This window comes from Camelus ferus, chromosome 8 (genome assembly GCF_009834535.1).
Source record: "Camelus ferus isolate YT-003-E chromosome 8, BCGSAC_Cfer_1.0, whole genome shotgun sequence".
In the NCBI taxonomy this organism is placed as follows: domain Eukaryota; kingdom Metazoa; phylum Chordata; class Mammalia; order Artiodactyla; family Camelidae; genus Camelus; species Camelus ferus.
Genome location: NC_045703.1, coordinates 45,024,698 through 45,041,692, shown reverse-complemented (window position 1 = coordinate 45,041,692; position 16,995 = coordinate 45,024,698). Strand labels below are relative to the sequence as shown.

Here is a 16,995-nt window from a genome sequence, read left to right as displayed (position 1 = left end):
AAATACTCAAACATTAACTGGAGTCTGAGCAAGAGGCTAGAAATACCAAGCTAGTTCTAGGGTTGATATATTCATATCCAGAATTCCAAGGATTCTGTGTCATCTTCAAGGGCATAGGTAGCTTTCAGCCCAGCCAGCATCTTTCAGATTGTCACTGCTAAGAATTCATTTTGGGAATATAGATGCATCCTAAGGTTTGAGAATAGTATCATTTCTCTGTGATATTCTTTTCTGCAGAATAGCTCAGCAGTGGCGGGGACCAGGGTTGGTCACTGCTCATGTCATTTCGAAGGTGCGAGTCTAGTTGGCATCTGAATATCTGCATTTCTTGGAACAACTCATTCTCTATTTTCCACTCCGTCCTCCTGCACCTTTAAGTTGCTTATATTTTTGTGTTTGAAGGTCTTGCTTATATCACTTTAAAAGAGTCGTCAGCCATGGCAGAGATAACCCGATGAATCTCTAAGAGACCTTCAGTTCTAAGAAGTCACCAGGTGAAAGCATTCAAAAGAACAGCCTGAACTAACTTCTCTGCTTTTACTACCATGTATCACACAAACTGGCAATGATGATTCCCTGGCATGCTGAGAAAGAAAATGCACAATCTTAATCACCTCCTCAAGCACATCATAAAATAAACTTGAAGGCAATGCTCAGCTAAAATCCTTCCAGCTGATACATTTTTTCCTCCTCCCTTCCTTACCAAAGGCTTATTGATCACCTATATGATGAGCTCTCCCGTGATACTCAGGATAGACAGACATCTCCCCAAAGATATGAAATCATAATCCCGGCACCCAAACCCAATCACTTTAATGTTTTTGGTATTCATCAATAGAAAACTTAGAAAATACGGAGACCTGTCCCTAGAAGAAATAAAATAATCCATAATCTTATCATTTAAATTTACAGATAATATTTTTGGTATTCCATGAACTTTTTCTGAAGCCAGTATATTATTTTTAGGAAACGAGCTTATTCTGGATATTCTGGTAAAGCATCTCTTTTGGCTCAAATAAACCAGAAAATGTCTGCTTTAAGTCTGGGTGGAAAAACAATGTCATGTGCCACAGCGTCACCTTATTTATTCATTGAATATTTCACTGTACATCAGATGCTGGGGCTCTATGATCTGTGGTGTGTGCTCTGAATCAACCATCCCCTCCTGTATCCCAAATGTGTACACTATACTGTTTAGGGTGAGGAAGGCTGAATTTGACCCTCTGATCTAATATGTGCATTGTATTGTTCACAATCCCTGCTTTCGCAAAGACATGGGTACTAGAACTCTTATTCTGTTTTTGGAATCTTTCACTAGGGGGTAGCCCAGCAAGAGGTTGAAACTGATAGGCTTGCCCAGGCCTGGAGTGGACCAAGAGAAATCTTGGGGCCGGAAGACTAGACATTTATTTTTTCCAAGTTTTGTCTGTAGGCCTTCACCTTTCCAAAGGTGCTTGTCATTAACAGGAGAACTCGGCTCGCCTCGGGCAGTGGACATCTGAAACATGAAAGGGAGAGATCTCGCACTGGTTTCTGATGAATCCCTAAGAATGCGCTCATTTTACGTCTTACTCTGGTTTCAAAATACATTACGTCTTATAGGTGTGTCATATCTTGGTTGTTAAAAATATTACTACTGTTTGTGATTTCAGATTTTCAGAGTTGTTTCATTTGGGTTTCTCTATTAAATAAACATTTGAGAACTACACTTGTTTCTCTTTCCCCAAACACCTGACATTCAGCGTAGGCACAACAGAATAAAGTTTTATCTTTGCATTCCGAGCTTGCTTCTCCTACTGTATTTCCTGACTCAGGTAAAATTCTTATCTGTTCCAAAGTCTCCCAAATGAGAAAGGGGAGAATCCTCTTTAGCTCTTTCTTCTCCATCTGATAGGAAATAATGTCTATGTAAGTTCAAAAAAACCTCTCAAATCTTTTCCTCCCATCTATTCTTCTGGCCACTGTTTTGGTTCAGTCAATTCCTTCATCTTTCCCTGGCTCTGTTAAGCATTCTCCTGTAATAATTTTCTCTTTGGTCCTCTGTGCTGCAACCAGCGTGATCTTACGGGGCTTTTGAAAATTTGGATATTTGACCATGATGATTTCCAGATTGTATAATACAATGCTGTGTATCTGGATAGTCTCTGAACTTCTCAAGACATACAAATTACATCTCAGTTTGCCTTTATTTTCTGAATTTCTCTCCTTCCCTTCCTCATTGTTTTACCCCATGGTCTAGCTCTGTTGATTTTCTCTTTGTTTCTTTAATGTGTTCCTCTTGAGCCTTGTACCTCTGCACCTGCTGTGTCCTCTACTGTATTACTTTTCTCCTTCTCCAAGAGGTGTAATCCTACTCATTCCAGGAGATCCAGACCTAATTTATCTGATTCTTAGCTGCTTTAGAGGTTGTCAGCCATTCCTCCTCTACTCCTAAAACAATATGATTAATATTAAAGCAGTTTCTTATTTTTTCAGTAGCCACTTAATTAAAGGGAGTTTGTTAATTTAATGTTAATACATATTTATTGTGTGCCTTCCACTTGCCTGATACTACATTATTTCTTGAAGATATAGGAATGAATAAAATAGGGACTTGCTCTTAGTGAATGTATGGTCTAATGGCAAGACACCTACAAAGTGAGAGGCTATGATAGGGTTAAAGCAAAATGCTGTTTGGGGTCATTATGACTATTGTTATCACCTAGTTTAGTCCTTTTTTAGACCAGGCTTCTTTCTTCAGCCCTGTGGGTTCACTTAAGCAATTAGTCTACTTAATCCGACACCATGAATTAAAGGGCCAGATAGTGGGATTTACTGGAATACAACCATCATGATTGGAACAACAATATAGTATCAGATGTCTCACTGGCATTATTTTTACATTCTAGGATCCCTCAACCAGTAGTTTTTACTGTCTCCAGAGTTTTGCCTTTTCCAGAATGTCATATAGTTGGAATAATACAGTATGTAGTCTTTTCAGATTGGCTTCTTTCATTTAGCAATATGCATTTGTTTTCCCATTGTCTTTTCATGACCTAATAGCTTATTCTTTTTTAGTGATGAATAATATTCCATTGTCTGGCTGTGCTACAATGCATTGTTTCTTTTTAATTATTTTAATTTTTTTCTTCTGTTGGACTTGGGTCTGTGGGGGTAGGGCTTTGATGGTTGGTTCCAGGCACATGGTATGCACCTCACTAGTGGTTACTGTGTGAATAAGAGATAGATGAATGAGTGAGACACAGCACTTTGTCTCCTTTCCTCGTAGTCTGTCCTTCACCTAGAAGCAGCTTCCAGACTGGATAAGAGCGTGCATTTCATTTTGGTTTTTTCTCGATTAGTCTGCCATCACATCTTGAGCTCAGTGGTCAGCAAAGTGCAGTCCTTGGGCCAAATCGGGCCTGATACTCCCTTTTGTAAATAAAGTTTTAATGGAGTACAGTCACGCCCACTCATTTATGAATTGTAAATGGCAGAGTTGAGTGGTTGTGACAGGCCATGTGACATGCTGTGTCAAAAACATTTACTATCTGGGCCATTATAGCAAAAGTTTTCTGACCTTTGCTCTAACCAGGGAAGGAGATGGAGGCTGAGATCAGGGTGGCAAACGTGATTGCTTGCAGGAATTTTTCCAAAGTGTCAGCTGTTAGATCCTTATATGGAGTAATACCTTCCTGAGATTTATTTTGATTTGTGTGTTGAAGATAGAAACTATTAAAAAAAAAAAATCTGGTGAAAGTTCTGGTGGCTTTCAGTAACAAAGACATGATTTTGACCTAAATCGTTTTTGGTTAAACAGCTGTCTTTGAACTTTAATACGAATCAGAATCACCTGGAAGGCTTGTTAAGCACTGCAGCGTATTCCCCCTCCCACCCCGTGAATTCCTAATTCAATAGGTCTGGGTAATGCACCAGAAGCTGCATTTAAAACTGGTACCCAGGTGTAGCTGACACTGCTGGTCTGGGGACCACACTTTAAGAAACATTAGTTTAGAACAATGGTTCTGAGCCTTAGTTACATGTCAGAGCCACTAGGGGTTTAAAAAAAAATTTTTTTTAAATAAAACATACTTGGGCTTCACCCCAGACTTAGCAAGTTAGAATCCCCAAGGTTGGTCTGTATTTTTAAAAGAATAATACTGAAGAATACTCGATTGTCTTGTTTTTAGAGCAATTGCATGGTTCTGTATAAGATGTTTTGTTGACAACATAAACTTATTTGATAATAGGTGTAAAGCAACAATTATATATAGAGTTCATTACATTCTTAGTTTTAAGAAAAACTGTAGAATGTTTGTATGTATATTACAAATGTACGTCACATTTGGATCACCGTAGGACTGCCGTCCAAAAACTACACTGAATTCAGCAAAATTCTTTTTTCCCTTAGTACATTTGGTTAAATTTTTGCAAATTCTGTTTTTTCACTGTGTAAAATTAATTGTAATTCTATACTTGATAATTTCCCTTTCCATCTTTCTTAAGAGTGAGGTTTTATTTTGTGGGGAGGGGGAGTCGTGAACAGCTCAGACTCTGCTACCCTTCCATGGTTTCACTGTAGCAAGTTTAAATGTACAAGTGCCTTCTAGAAATGACTAGAAATAGCACAGGAGAGGTCTTCTTTCCTGGCTCTTCCTCCTCTGTCAGCAGGGAGAAAGTACCCCTTATCATCTGGGTAAGTATTTTTTAAACAATATATAGCCCTGTTGCTCTGTGCATACTTCTGCTTAGAAACTTTGTTTCCCCTTCACTGCCATTTCCGCATACTATGTAGCTGTGTTCATTTTAGTTTTGTTGATTGCTATTTGCAATGTTCTGAAGCCGAGTATTATGTCAGAATACAAATAAGGCAAAACAACCACAAAATAGTAAATGTCTAAGAACCACATCTTTGGCACTTTGGCGGCTAATGTAGTAGCCTCAACAATCAGGAGCCACACAAAGAACTCTTAAGCCCTATGTTTAGGAAGGGCAAGCATTTCGGTCATGCTTTTTGGTCTGCACATTTATAAAAAATTTGACCTTAAAAGGATGGGAAGAAATACCAAGATTTGGGTTTATAAATCTCCAAGTGCATACAACAAAATAGCCATCTACTTCTTAAACTACATAATTCTGTATTATGGAATCATGATGGTTACTAACATGAATTGGCAGAATATGAGTGACAAATGTCTTAACAAGAATAATGTTCTGAGGAAGAGCTCATTTATTAAGGGCATTTGGATTAATTCAAGTTTCAAGTTGGCTGTCTTTTGAGTGAAAAATTTCACACTTTTTTTTTTGCATTTCACTAGGAGATTAGAAAGTGTATTTAGAAGCTATTGTGAGTTAAGTGGAAATGAGGGCCTGCTAATCTTTGCTTTTCATGAACCCATGGGTATCATTTGCTTATGCCTCAGTCGGATCTATAAAGAGGGGCTCTGATTTGTCAGGACTTACTATAGCTTCTAGAAGGTGATAGCACCCAGGAAACCCCAAAGTAATGAAGTAATTCACTGTTCTGTGTAGTTCTTATTTTAAGCACAATCATTGGAAGACCAAGGGCTAGTTATTCAGCTAGAAAAATTGGTTGAAATAGAGACTCTTTCTTAATAATAACAACTTTTTTTAAAATTGAAGTATAGTTAATGTACAATGTTGTGTTAATTTCTGGTGTAAAGCACAGTGATTCAGTTATACATGTATGTATTCCTTTTCATGTTCCTTTTCGTTATAGGCTGTTACAAGGTATTGAATAGAGTTCCCTGTGCTGTACAGTAGGACCTTGCTGTTTATCTATTTTATATATCGTAGATAATGACTGTTTTTTTGATTACCTCATCACTTTTTGCCTTTTGAACTTCATTTCTCAAGTGGGAATGTTCTACATTCCTCCTTCATACATAAGCCGGGCCAGTGTCATGGGCATAGCTGAGGGCTCTCCTTGTTTTGAGAGCAAAACAAATACTTGTTGTTTTTTGTACTGCTGATAGGAATGTTGTTTAGGTCAGTGGGTTCCCAAAATGAACATGCTTTGCCCATGCTCAGGTGGGCCCTGTGCTTGGGTAATGCTCTACAGTAACCATCTTGAAGTGCTTAATACTTTTTGAACAAAGGGCCCCGCTTTGTTTGTTGGTTGGTTTGTTTCCCAACACAGGATCCCATAAGTAATGTAGTCAGTCCTGGCAACAGGAACTATGTCTTATTTACCTTTTATTTCCCTGCAGATTTTTAGAAGTGTGTCTGATGCACAGATCAGTAAGTGAATGAATGAACGAGTGCTCCCTTTGTCCTGAGAGCAAAATGAAGTAGTTGTTGCTTTTTGCGTTGCTTGTAGGAACGTGGTTTAGGTGAGTGAGTTCCCAAAATGAATCTGCTTCTGACAGTGAAGTGGAGGGTTGAGTGGTTGGTAGAAGTGGCAGCAGTGAATAAACTTGTAAAGGATACTGAGTCTCTGGCCCACTTTTAATCTTCCTGAAGCAAAATTTCCTGAGAAAAAAGGTCGCTAATCTGCATTTAGAAAACTCCCCAGGTCCTCTCATGCCTGGCATGGACTGCGGTCTTCTCCCAGGGAGCTCTGCAAGGCCTGCAGGTCTGTGTCCAGACATGGATGTGGGTTTCTGGTTTGTCAAGGTTGTCAAGAAAAAGGCCTATTCAAGTGACATCAAGTACAATGTAGCAGATGATGAGGGGATAACCAGGCTGAGAATTAGTACCTCACACCCAAGTCGAGGATGATACTGTGTGATACCAACAGGGCTACCATTTGTCTGACTGCTTATGCCCCCCATTGGGAGGGGTGTGAGAGTCTGTGCAGCTTATGCCCACCAACTCCCACAGGACAAGGTGAAGGATGGCTTTACGAACCATGCTGCAGCACAGGTACCCGCCCGTTATAGCCCTCTGGCCTCTTTGCAGGATTGGCAAGGTGAGATCTACTTCCAAGTAGAGGTAACCAGGGGAGAATGCAGTATGGAAAGGCCTGGTGGTCAGCCTAGTACCTTCATTTGCAGTTTGGATGCAGGCCTTGCCCAGAACAATTATAGATTTGGGGGTGGGTGGGGGTTGGGGTAGAGCAGAGAGGGTGTCTAAAGGGAGCTCATTGTTAGTGGCAGTGGTTTAAGAAAGATGTTCTTGGATTATGCATTTTATATCCAAACAGTCATTGTATTTTCTTCCCCTGCTTGTGAAATGATATGAGCAGTCCTTTTAAAGACAGTAAAAAGTTGAAGATTGAAAAAACAAAAATGTAGGCTTGTCCATCCCTTATTTCTAAACAATTCCCAGGTTTTCACTTAGAAAGCAAGGCTTCAGTGCACGAGTGCATCTTACGGACATCATGGGTCAGAATGGGGCAGGTGATATGCCTTCGTGAAGGATGGAGTTGCTTACAAGACACAAGTATCTCAGTACATAAGGAGCCTTGTACCTCCAGATGTGATGGAGATGTCCAAAGCTCATGGTGCTGAATCAGAGCATCCAGTCTATGAAAAACTCCTAAGAAAGAAGTTTCAGGAGGAGAGGTAAAACCATCCTGAAGTGTCTCCTGTCCTTCAAGAGTAAGCATCCTCAGAGCTCAGGGCAAACCCCTAACAGCTCAACAGCAAACTGCCACTTTCTGCCCTTGGCTATGAGGAATTTTCAGTTTAAGACATAGTTGGTAACCGAGGCGGGAAGGGATTGGTTAGAGTGGGCAGAGAGGGAGACAGGACAACAACTAACAGCAAGGGGTTAGGGATAAAAATTATCCAGAAAGAGAAAGTCATTTTTCAACCACTTGCATGACTTCTTTTATTATGCAGTAAGTAGATTTTCCCAAGCACCTCTTATGTGTCAAGTACTATTCTAGGGATGCAAGGGTGAGAAGATGGGTTAATTCCTGATGTCCCAGAACCTGAATTTTGATGGGGAAAAAGAGGCAGTTAATAAACCTATCAGAATTATGAGTGCTGTGGAGAGAATGTGAATAATGCACGTGGAAGATTATGGACCTTCCAGTGGGTGGTCAGGGATGGGGAGGCGTCCTCTCTTCCTTCCACACCTGGTGTAGCTGCTACACTACCATGCTTGCTTGTTTAGAGCTTGGCTCCCTTATCTTAGGAACCACGATGCAATTTACCTTCTTGGCCAAGCAACTGAAGAGTTTGGCTGTACAGGATGTACATGAAGATGGGGGCTTAGACTGACTTTAGTGCTGTCTCTTATGTCAGTACTGTGATAGCAGGGAGCTCCTTTCCAGTGTTGGATGTGTTCATTGAATACTAAGAATGGAAGATTGCATTGATAGTACTATCTTCCTTTTTCTTATAAATATGTCTGCCTGACTTAAGGAAAATAAGAACAAAATGCCAAGCAGGTGATGTGTTCTGCTAATATTTAAGTTGACTTTTGGCAGATTTCCACCTTGTTTTATATTCACTGATATACAGACATTGGGACTGGTTAATGAGCAAACGATTAAAGTGTAGACATTTTTAACATTAAATACTTAAATATTATAGACTAAGAAGAAAATGTAGAATTAATCAAATGGGTTTATGATATTGGATACTTTTGTTATAGATTTAATATAAGGTATATTTTGATGGAGAAAGTAGACCCTGTGGGATGATTTTTTTTTTTCCTTTAACCTAGGCTTGTAGAAAATTTGGGCATCATTAAAATGATCAAATACAGAGTTGATATGTTATATACATAAGAAGAGATATTTTTATAGCCCTTGAGTTCTGAATTAGGTAATAGAAAATCTAAACTTTTTGTACTGATATAGATGATTTATAGTTTTAGGACACCAGTTAGAGAATCCAACAGAAAAATCATGAGTAGATGTGTTTTCAAAATTTTAAATTTCTAGGTTTACCAATGAGATCTGTGAAGTAAAATTACTTGTTTTAAATTCTAGAGTTTTTAGTATCTTGGACCATCTGATTCAATCACCCTCATTTTATATCTATGGAAAACTGAGACTTAGAGAGGTCAAGCAATTTGCTTTAGGATCTGAGTATTATTTCATTTGAAAGTATTCACAGGACACGGTTTCAACCATTTGTAAGTGGAGAGGCCATTTAACGTAGTAGTTATAAATGTCCCTCTTTTGAAATCCTGGCGGTGGTGGTGGTTTTCACACGTACCAGCTCTGTGAACTTGGAACTTGCTACTTAGTTTCTCTGAGGCTTCAGTTCCTTATCTGTACAGTCTGGAAAGTGGTCGTGCCCTCTGCCTTCAAAGTGCTTTCCTTGGGATCAAGTGACATAATAACCATAAGCACACAGCACAGTATGGGGCACAGAGAAAGAAAGCAGGGAAAATTGTTATTACTGTTGAACCAAAATACTTCTATCAAACAGATCTTTCAAGAAGATGACAATCTTATCAATTTGTATTAAAAACGCCTGAAATATACAAGTATTCCTAGCTTTTTATGATTAAGGAAATCAACTGCTATATTATAGCAATCTTTTTCTTAAAAATTTATTTAATTATCAGTTAGCAGTTCGACAACAGTGTTATTAGAACTTAGGCCAAGTAGATGACTTTTATTTTGCTTTAAATTACAGCTAATACTTAAACAACAGTTCAGTTACATAGCATTTGCTATGTGCCAGGCACATCTATCAACACATTTAATCCCCCCCCCACACACACACAAAAACCAGTGAGATAGGAATTACCATTATCATTGTGTGACAGATGTTGAAACTTCACCACAGAGAAGTCAAGCAGAAAGTCCGGGGTCACTTGGCTCGGATGTGGAGAAGCTGCGGTTTGAGTCCCTCCACCGTTGGCACTCAAGTCACTACTTTCACCCACTACTCTTCACTGAGTACCTTACCAGAGGAGAATTGCTAGTAAGTAGAAAGAAGGGGGACCACAGTTATTGTACAAATCTGTATTTGATTTACCCAGATGGATGCTGATCCAAACAAGTATCTATCAGCTTCTGGGAACTTTATTTCATAGGGCTATTCATACAATATTAAAAATGGTTGCCATTAATTGACTGCTTCCACGGAACATAAACTCCAATAGGGACTTTACACATGCTTCTTTTTTTTTTTTTTTTTAATCCATAACAGGTTGGTATGATGATAATGATACATATGATGATGCCCATTTTACAGGTGGTGTCACAGAGTCTGAGTGAAGTATGTAACTTTCCCCAAATCACAGTTACTTGTCTCACTCCAAAGCCATTGTAGTACTTAAGTTTCTGTAATGAATATTGTGTATATCTCAGTTCTGTGCCCCCGAAACTGTTAGTAAATGATGATGATTATGAACAGCAGATAAAGTAAGCCAACAGGGTTTTATGGAGAATGCCCCCCACAATACTAGAATAATATTTTACCCCATATTTAGGGATAATCACTAATTTTCTGTGTTTCTCCTGCAGAAATGAGTGGGTCTGCTTCATATGCAAAATCAGGGCAGGGCTTTGAACGAGATGATCTCTTTCCAGGTTAAACCTTTCATTTTCCCAGCAGAATGAGAATTTAGCACCATATTCCCTTAAGTAACACTAGATGGCGCATGAGAACAAAAGAGTTGGGAGCCATTTATAGGATACATGCAACCCTTATTTTGGTTTGCAATAGAATTTATTTTCTGAACTGAATCATTGATGATTTCAGGCTACACATACCTAATGTAAGGAACACCTGACCTGATATTCTGCCAATACAAAAAAAATCTACCTTATCTCCAATTTGGAGTGGAACTTTGATGAAGCTAAGCAGAAAGCCAGTTCTTTATTTTTGTCAGAACATTAACCAAGCAGATCTCCTGACATCATTTTTATAAAGTAACTCTGGTGCTACAGTAGCAAAATGTAAGTACACTGAATATCTGAAAGAGATACTATAGTCAAGGAATACTCCTATGAGCACTATAAAATTAATTTCTGTACCTTTTTGGACATTGCAATATATGTTACCAGGAATGCAGGCTCATGACATTATGCAAGACACAAAGAAAATAACCAGAAAGGGTACACATTTATTCTCTAGGTCATGAAACTTCCACACTTTGGGCTCTATTAACTCAATTTATTTGTGTTTTCCACTATTACTCGTAATTTTCTTTCCATTTCTTTTTTGATTATCTGTGCTTTCTTTGAGGAGTTACAGAGCCTAGTGAGGTGGAATAAAGCAAAAGGTAGAAAACAAAGGAAAGAAATTACAAAGGTGGAAACAAAAGATGAAGTATTCAGATGAGATACCCTAATGTAACCCAGGTCAATAAAATTGCACATCATTTTTCTGAATATCTCTGAAGAAATAAAAAAATGGTGGACAGATGGATTAATTTAAGCCTTGTACCCTCAAATGAAAAAAATCTGAAAGAGGCACACTAGCCTATGCTAATTTTTAAAAACAGCTTTCCAGGAGAGAAGAAAAATAGCATTCTGAAGGGGTGCCTCCTGAGTATCTTTGCTTTTCACAACTGCATAAACCATTAAGAGGTAACCAGTTGATGGAAAGACAGGTCAGCTGTTTTGAAGCAAGTTTAAGAGTTAACTTATTGAGTACTTACTATGTGCTTAATATTTGCTACTGTTTATTTGTATTCTCTCATTTAATTTTCCTAAAAGTTCTGTGGGGGGTTCATTTATCATCCTCACTTCATGAATAGAAAAACTGAGGCATAAGGAGGTAAAGTAATAAGACTGAGAGCATCTGGCGACCAGGTGGAGGAACCTAGTCTGTCTGACACTTGAGGTCCAACTTTGAGCCATGTTAGTATGGTCTTCCCTTGAAATAAGTGTGGCATTTGAGAGCCAGACCTCTGCCATGTTGTGAATTAATTGAACTGTTCTTTAGATACCCTCTCATTGTTCTCTTTCTTTCTCACTCATACCCGTGTCCTCACCTCCCACCCTACAAGCCCACTGTTTCCCAGACACTCAGGCACCATAGGTCACTTAAAAAAACAAACAAAAAACAAAACAAGAAGCTCTTCCACCAGTGGTTGTGATCCCTTGCAGGTAACCTAGAGTTTGAACCCAGATTCTAATGTTACTAGCCACAGAATGTTTGATGTTTGATGTTTAGGGGCTGCCTTCCTGGATCTGAACACTGTTCATTTCACTCAGCTCCAGAATTGCCTGCAACGGTCACATCTTGACAATTAACCAAATCTTGGTGAGCTTAATTTTGAGATGACATAAATATAAAAAGTTTAAAAATTAAAAATATATGTTGCTTAGGTCTCCAGAGTCCCCATTTATTTGGCAACAGAGGCATTTCCCACCTACATGCTGGCCTTGTGTCTAAGAAAGTCATCCATAAATTAAAATTTTCTTTTAGTAACTTAGGGGGTGAATGGGTGAAAGATGATTATGAAATGTTATTTTGGCACAGGCTCAAAGGAGGCCTCGGAGAACAGGATGTGGCTCATTGGAGGCTGAATCTGCTTTGTGACTAGCTAGGTGAAATCGGGCACGTCTCCTAACCTTTGTAGTCCCAGAACCTCGCCTGTAGAAGGTGAGGTGTGGGGTTTGATGTGCTTAACATCTTTTTAAGCTCTAACCTTCTAGGATTTTTTAGGCTCCACACCTGAAGGGAGTAATCAAAAGTAGGGCACGCAATTTTAATCAAAGCCAAAAATTATTTCAGGACAGTGTTGTTATAATTAATATTCAAAAGTTCTTAGCGATACTTAGATGAAAGCTCAAAAGGAAAGATGATCACGGCTCAGAAAATTCAATGAGTAATTAATTGCAGATGACTAACGCTCTTCCTCCCGCGCTCCTCCCCCTTCAGGGGCACAGGAATAGGATAAGCAATAAAAGTGACTCAAATTCTTCCTGGCATGCCTAAAAGCCGAAGGAAATTTCTGATGTGATTTAGCATGCATACTTTTCTATCCTTGTTAATTATTGTGAAATAGAATCTGCTTAATATCTAACAGTACTTCTAACCTCATTTGTAATTCTGAGCAGTCTAATAACATCCTTTGTCAACAGTGTCAAATAACCACAAATTTTATTTCACAAAGACATTGGTAGGAGTCCATCTCTCCTGCTTCCTCAGTTCTTTATTATTTCATCTGTATGATCTCACTTTTATGTGGCATCTAAAAAAACAGAACTCATAGAGACAACAGCTTGGTGGTTGCTGGGGGTGAGGGAAATGGGTGAAGGGGGTCAAAAGGTAAAAATTTCCAGGTATAGGATATGTAAGTCCTATAGAAAGCAAACTGTGGTAACTGGTGGGGGAGGGGAGAAACAGATTAGGAGTCTGGGATTAACAGGTACACATTACTAGATATAAAATAGATAAACAACAAGGACCTACTGTATAGCACAGGGAACTGTATTTAATTTCTTATAATAAGCCATATTGGAAAAGAAACTGAGACTATATATAGTGCATGTATGTATATGTATAACTGAATTGCTTTGCTGTACACCTGAAACTAACACTGTAAATTGACAAGTCAATTAAAAAAAAAAAGAATTAAAAAAAGTTATCTAAGTCCTAGAGATGTAATGTACAGTGTGGTGACTATACTTAATAACACTGTATTGTATATTTCAAAGTTGCAAAGAGAGTAGATCTTAAAATTTCTCATCTTTAAGAAAAAAATCCTCACTATGTGAGGCAATGGATGCTAGCTGTAATCATTTGCTATGTGTCCATGTTTCAAATCATTATGTTGTACACTTTAAGCTAATACAATGGGATTTGTCAGTTATATCTCAGTAAAACCAGGAAATTAGAGCAGATGTTTGCTCAGTCTTATAACAATGTGATTTTTTTTTCTAATGGGGGTGCTGGACAATGGTAATAAAAATTCACACTTAGTCCAAGTAAGAGTTTAAAGTACGGAAACACAGTTGTGGGCTGGGTGGGTGGGCTCTGATATGAAAAGGCACGCCAGAGGAGATTAGACTGGAAGAGGTCTTAGGAGTTATTTGTTCATCTTTTCTTTTCCCGTATAAGGAAACTAAGACCAGAGAAGTTAGGCATTTGTTCATGGTCTCAGGACAGGTTGGTGTTAGAGTTGGAATGAGAAACGAGGACTCCTGACGCCCAAGTTGATAATTCCCCCTCCACATCCAGATTGCCCGTCTTTGCAGGGACTAGATGTAGAGAAGAAACATGAACAGCAGATAACTTGCAGACTCTGTCTTCTTTCCCAATTAGATCATTTTCATGTGTGATTTCTACCTTCAAGGCCCTGAGACTTAAAGGTCTGGTTTTGGGCGTTATAGTGTGTATAGCATCTGAGTATCTAATTATTACTTTCAGAAGAAAAGATATATGGAATTAACCGTATTTTCTTCCTTGTAAGAAATAACTGCGTTTTTGGATGGACTTAGAATACTTGCTGTTGATATTAATATCAAATATAGTGATAACTTCTAGTGATACATTTGTGTGGTGTGTGTGTTTGTGTGTAAGTGAAAGTAAAACCAAATGAATTTTTAAGAGAAGCCAAGGACAGCCATGCGGTGAGGCAGGCCAGATCAGTGTCGGGACTTGGGCGTAAGCCCAAGGCCGCAGCGCTGAGATGCACTCTGATTTGGACCTCCAGGAGCCTTGTCATCAAACAGGAGACGGCTTCTGTTACAGTCTGGTGTGAAGTGTGTACCACATCAGGAAGGTTTCTTCTCAGTCATCATCCCCTTAACTTGGCGTAGATGGATGAGTTTGTGCAGTAGACCTGGTAATTTGGTGTCAGTCTGCAATAGCTTGAGAATACTCTTTATCTCTCCTGTCACCCTGGAGAAATTTATAGACAGACAGTTCTAGATCACAACCAAGGTGAAGGAACCACTGCAAGGTAAACCTAATGTTACGGAATCTACTTCTAAGGCAGATTTTCATTAACTAACGAAAATGGAGGATTGGAGGGTTCATGACCCTGTCTTGGATACATTGTACCTGCTCTCACCTGGAATCCAGGGGTTCCAGATGTGTCTGAATTCCCGTTTTATCACTTGCTATTTGTGTAGAAACACAGATAAGTTCCGTAACTTCTGGGAGCCTGAACTGCCCCTATGTGTGAGTTGGCTCTAGGTAGAGTACTTGGTGCACACCGTAAATGTAAACCTGTCTAATAGATAATTGAATTAGTGGGGAAGAAAGAATAGACTGTAGAGAGTGGCCTTTTTTCTTTTTTTTAAAAAGTAGTACTGAAGTTCAAGGATTGAGATTTATTAGAAAAGGGAAAATGTTAGAAAAAGTGTTCAAGAATACTTGAATGTTGACATCTGAAGACCTCAAAATAATTGTTAGAACATAGTAAGAAGAGCTGGATTCCTCTCTCAGGTCCTAGATCTTGCTGAAATATTAGTTTCATTGTAACGAAGTTATAATTTCTTTTTTTAGAATTTGTTCCCTGTGACATTTTTCCCTTTAAGTGGACTTAAAAAAAAATTAAGATTTCTTTAGAATTTTTTTCCCCTTATATACTTGGGAATGTATCATTGGAACTTGAGGTCCCCTACCCCTTGCAATTAACACCTTGCAGTCTGATGTCTCTTATCTGTTGGGAAGCCATAAGCTTATGCATTGCTCTTAAAAATAAGCTATAACCTGTGACAGGCATTGCTTGAATGAAGCACTGGCCTGGAGTTAAATATTGAAAATCCAGCAGAAGGCAAGCTGACTTGGAATTTTCAGTAGGTCTGTGGGCTATAAGATGTATAAAAGGTGGGCTAAAGGTATATTTTCTATTAAAACCATGCAGATAAGATGGATAAGAAAGTGTAGAGATAGGGCCAGGTGTTGTCATCTGAAAGTGTAAGCAGTTTGAAAACAACAGGTCCTTTGGATCCCTGAAGAATGAAGCTTTACATGCTAGAAATTGGTTGGCGCACAGGTGGTTCACTGCAGTTTCCCTTCTTCTGTAAAACCAGATCATCAAGGATCAAAAGTCATGCAATTGATTTTCCCCTAAAATTTGTCTCATGGGCTCTTTTGTCTCTCTTTTTTTAATAGTGTAAAAAATCCAAAATGAGAATGTTTTTATTTTTCTTATGATTATGTAAAATAATGCTCACTGTAAAATATTCAATATAAAGAAATGTATGAAAGCTACAATAGCTTCAAGATAACCACCATTACTATTTTAATGACCATCCTTTCACGATTCTCTTTATATATGATGTTACTTATTTTGTAACTTTTTTCTCACATGCAATCTTTTTTCCTTCACCTCTCCCCCACCACATAACTGCTTTCAAAACAAAACAACATGAAATCAGGAAACCCATGTTTACAACCTGCTGTGTACCTTCCAGTGTCTCTCTCCACACTCATATAATCATATGGAAATTTATGGGCATAATGTATTTTGAGGTGTATTGTTTTATAAAAACTAAAAATCTCATCATCTTAGAGCTTAAAACCTCTTCTGACATGAGTGTAGAATTCTAGGTTTTTATACATTTCTAATTTTTTATCGTTGCCTTGCTCACGTCGAATTCAACAGCACTTTTCTTGGCAGTTTGCCTTTGCAAAAGATTCCCAAGGCATTCAACTTAGTTTTCATAGAAACCATTCTTTTTGAACTCCTATTTTATCAGTTTGAATAATATATGATTAACTTATTTAATTAAGATAATAAGTCTAACTGGCCTGAATAGCCTCCTAATTCTTGGTAAACATATTTAATTCAAATGATGGGATAAGAGCCCCCAGCCTAGACATAAGCCTACAAGTTTCAAACATTATGCTTCTACCAGTAGGTTTTACATACGGCTGGAAGAACTTCTATTCCCCAACGTGTTTGGTTTCTTCTAAAATGATAGAGACCATACCTGCTGCTGTCTTTCCCCATCATCACCCCTGTGATATTATACAGAGATTCTTATTTATTTATTTATTTATTTATTTTTTGCAGGGAGGAGGTAATTAGGTTTATTTATTTATTTATTTTAATGGAGGTACTGGGGATCCAACCCAGGACCTTGTGCATGCTAAGCAGGCACTCTACCACTGAGCTAACCCCCTACCCGCTAGAGGTTCTTTCCAGCTTGTGATTATATGAACAAGATTTGGTGAG

General features: G+C 38.4%; 1 protein-coding gene across 1 annotated transcript in view; it reads left to right on the top strand.

The window, feature by feature from the left end:
* The window catches only part of ARHGAP18 (Rho GTPase activating protein 18), a 163,336-nt gene that overhangs the window by 2,811 nt on the left and 143,530 nt on the right, over positions 1 to 16,995 (top strand). The gene's annotated exons all lie outside the window — the stretch shown is intronic.